Source organism: Lygodium microphyllum, chromosome 6, assembly GCF_053477565.2.
Source record: "Lygodium microphyllum isolate KBCC chromosome 6, Lygodium_microphyllum_v1.1.10, whole genome shotgun sequence".
NCBI lineage: Eukaryota > Viridiplantae > Streptophyta > Polypodiopsida > Schizaeales > Lygodiaceae > Lygodium > Lygodium microphyllum.
Genome location: NC_141140.1, coordinates 71,057,306 through 71,061,155, shown reverse-complemented (window position 1 = coordinate 71,061,155; position 3,850 = coordinate 71,057,306).

Below are 3,850 nucleotides of genomic sequence, written 5' to 3'. Positions count from 1 at the left end.
TCGATAATATCCAGTGTGTCCCAAGAAGCACTGAACTCCCTTGTAGTTATCGGGTGGCGGTAAGTCAACAATGACTCTGACTTTGGAGAAGTGAGTAGCAACGTTGTTCCTTGACAGTACGTGCCCTAAGATGCATCCGTGTTTTACCCAGAACTGGCACTTTAAGGGGTTAAACGAGAGGTGGTACAGCCTACACCTTTCAAAGACAGCTCTCAATTTCTCCAAGTGTTCGGCCCAACTAGAGTGTAAACATAGGTTGTCTACGAACACTTCCAGTTCGCGCCTAAGCATGTCCTTAAAGATAGTGCACATTAGGCATTGGAAAGTTGCAGGTGCGTTCATTAGCCCAAAAGGCATGACAATGTAGGCGAACACACCCCATTCCGTGGCAAAGGCAGTCTTGTGCCTATCGTCGGGGTGCACTTTCACTTGATTGTAGCCCGAGAAACCATCCAGAAAACTGTAGGCTTCCTTTCCTGCTACCCTCTCAAGCATGTGCTTGGTGTAAGGTAAAGGATAGTTATCCCTTTTCGTAGCAGCATTCACTTTTTTGTAGTTCACACACACTCGGATTTTTCTATTTTTTTTCATGACAATCACGATAGGTGATACCCAGTCCGTGTGCTCGATCTCATATATGAAACATGCCCTCATGAGTTTATCAATCTCCTCTTTCACTGCATGGGCATGCTTGGGATTCATGGGGTAGGGTCGTTGTTTCATTGGCACTGCATCTGGGACCATTGGGATGTTATGTGTCGTGACCCTAGGGTCGACTCCCTTAAGTTCGTCCAATGTCTAGGCAAATACGTTAATGTACTCTTGCAAGAGCGTAACGAGTTCGGTCTCTTCATCCTCCACCAAGTCATTGTTGAGAAATAGACAAATGATGTATGCTCCAAGAGGAGCTATCCTAAATCCCATATGTACAGTGAGGAGAGTGGAACAACTCAAAGCCTATAAAGCATTGTACTTGACTATGAAATGAACACAATATCATGATGCTTGGTACTTTCAGTTAAGTGTCTTGTCATTGTCAATTCTACACAAGATTGTGTTTATGAGTCCAAGCTAATCTATCTTGGAACCTAATTCACTTGTGTAATAGTTTGTCTCTACTTGTCCATGTCATTATGAACTTGGTTTACATCTTTGATCCACCATAGCTTGTGTCATGTCTTAGATCCACATCATTTAACATGGTATCAAAGCCCAATTGGGCATGACACAGCTCACACTCTGAATCTCTAGTCTCCCTTTATCTCTGGTGATCTCTAACCAGCCCACATTCAGCTCATATCTTCAGTTTCAACTTCAAATCTCAGTTGGACCTTATGGCAGCCATAGCCAGTAGCACCCTGTCTTATTGAAACTCCTGTATCTCACTCCACATACCAAATCTCTCTAAGATTCCTTCTGAAAAGTTGTTCTCCACCTCACAAAGCTTCCTTGTATCACATCAATCCATGAGATTTTTCTATCTGGACCTCAGCATTGTCACTATTGTCAGTTGCTGCCATAGCCCCAGTTTGTGGCCTGCAGGACATACCTCACTTTGACTCTTATATCTCTCAAATCAGGCAATATTTCAGTGTGCTTTCTTCAGGAGGATTGTTCTTCTACTCAAGGAGCTTCTGCCTATCACATCTAAGCCTAACATTGGATACCTACAAGCCTAGCATTGTTGAAATTTGACTTCGCTGCCATATCTGCACCTAGTTATGTTTCGCTGATCTGCACACGGACTGCAATACACAATCTTGATGATTATCATGGGGCTCTTGTAGAGCATGGAGTAAGCTACATTTCCATAAAAAAAGTTTCCAAAATGATCAACTCTAGCTCTAGATATCTGGAAAAAACCAGGCCTGGGTTAAAACCCTAATCCAGGAAGCCATAGCCATCAAGGTGCAAGCTCATTTTTCCTTCAATTTCTCATTCCTTTCAATTGAGGGCACACACTGCCACTCTTATCTGAGTTTGAACTCAGTTCCCAGCAAGATTAACACTTCAAATCAACAAGCAAGAAGAAGGTCAAGCACCGACATTCAATACTAAGCTCAAGAATAGTATATATTGATACTCAACTCCTGTCAGTTGGCACTAACCTCCTTGTGACACTTCACAAATCCCCCTTGCTGGTCTTTTCTTAGATTGGAGCTGCTCAACATGGCAGAACTTGAGCAAATAGCAAAATTCAATGGAGAAGGATTTCATGCCTGGAAGGAAAAGACCATGTATCACCTAATGCGAAAAGACTTGTGGGACCTGTTTGAAGATGATGCAGATAACAAGAAGGAAGATGATGAAGACAGGTTCATTGAAGAAGAACAGTTCAAATCCAAAGAATGGAAGAAGATGAATAATAAGGCACTAGGCATCATTGCCTGGGGACTAAATGATGACGTGTTACATCATATATCTGGCATTAGAAATGCTAGAACCACCTGGGAGGAACTTGATAAAATGTTTGGTACTCAAGCAAAGAATTCAAAGGTAAAACTTCTCATGCAGTTTTATAAACTAGATATCAAAGACAGTGCTTCTATGACCATACACATTAATAAGTTTAAGAGTTTAAAAACTCAACTTGCATCTCTTAAAAAGAATATTGAGGAAGATGAAGCAATAGCCGTACTGCTTGCAAGTGTAAACAAGGATCCATATGAAAATCTTGTGTCCACTTTGAGTAATGTTCCAAGCCTCACACTTAAAGATATTGAGCACTCACTACTCGATGAAGAAGGCAAAGTAAAAACCAAGAATGCAAAAGACAATGTCTCATCATCTAGGGAAAATCTTTTGTACACCAAAGGAGCTGTTGGACCTAAAGGAAGAGGTCAAGGATTCATCAAAAACAATAACAAGGATCGGATTACATGTCACTATTGTGGTAAGACTGGCCATGTAGCCAGTGAATGTTTCCACAAGAAGAGAGCCCAACAATTGCAAAGTGATCATCACTAGAACCAATACATGGAAGAAAGAGAAGAAGAAGAATATGCTTCCACTACCATCAACAACTCTGACAGATTGTTTTGAAGAACTTTCATTGTATCTTTCATATGTTTTTCCCACAGTGGATCTTTCTGTTCCTTAGTGAATTTGATTTGTACAACCCTTGCCAAGATGTAAAGTCTCAAGCTTTAACTTGACTAGGCTGCCTATGAGCTAGTCTTCCAGGCCATGTTATCATGAAGGGGGGGCAAAAGCCAGCAAGTGTAGGGACTCATCATTTGAGGGGGGGTGTTGAGAAATAGACAAATGATGTATGCTCCAAGAGGAGCTATCCTAAATCCCATATGCACAGTGAGGAGAGTGGAACAACTCAAAGCCTATAAAGCATTGTACTTGACTATGAAATGAACACAATATCATGATGCTTGGTACTTTCAGTTAAGTGTCTTGTCATTGTCAATTCTACACAAGATTGTGTTTATGAGTCCAAGCTAATCTATCTTGGAACCTAATTCACTTGTGTAATAGTTTGTCTCTACTTGTCCATGTCATTATGAACTTGGTTTACATCTTTGATCCACCATAGCTTGTGTCATGTCCTAGATCCACATCATTTAACAGTCATCTGCAATGAATACCGGTCTTGGTTTTTCACCTTTCCCAGCCAAGTTAACCTCTTTGACTTTGGCAGGTCCCTCGATCGGTTCACTAGTCTGTTCTTGTCTTTTTGCACCTAACAGAATCACCACTCTGTCACCCTTTTTTAAATTTTGTAAACCGTTTGGGCAGATCCTGTGGTTTCCTCTGCCTTTCCGCTTCTGAGTCCCTTGCTTGCTTCTTGGCCTCCTCTTTTAGCCTCCTGCGCCTCAGGTGGACTGGCAAGTCTCCCTTG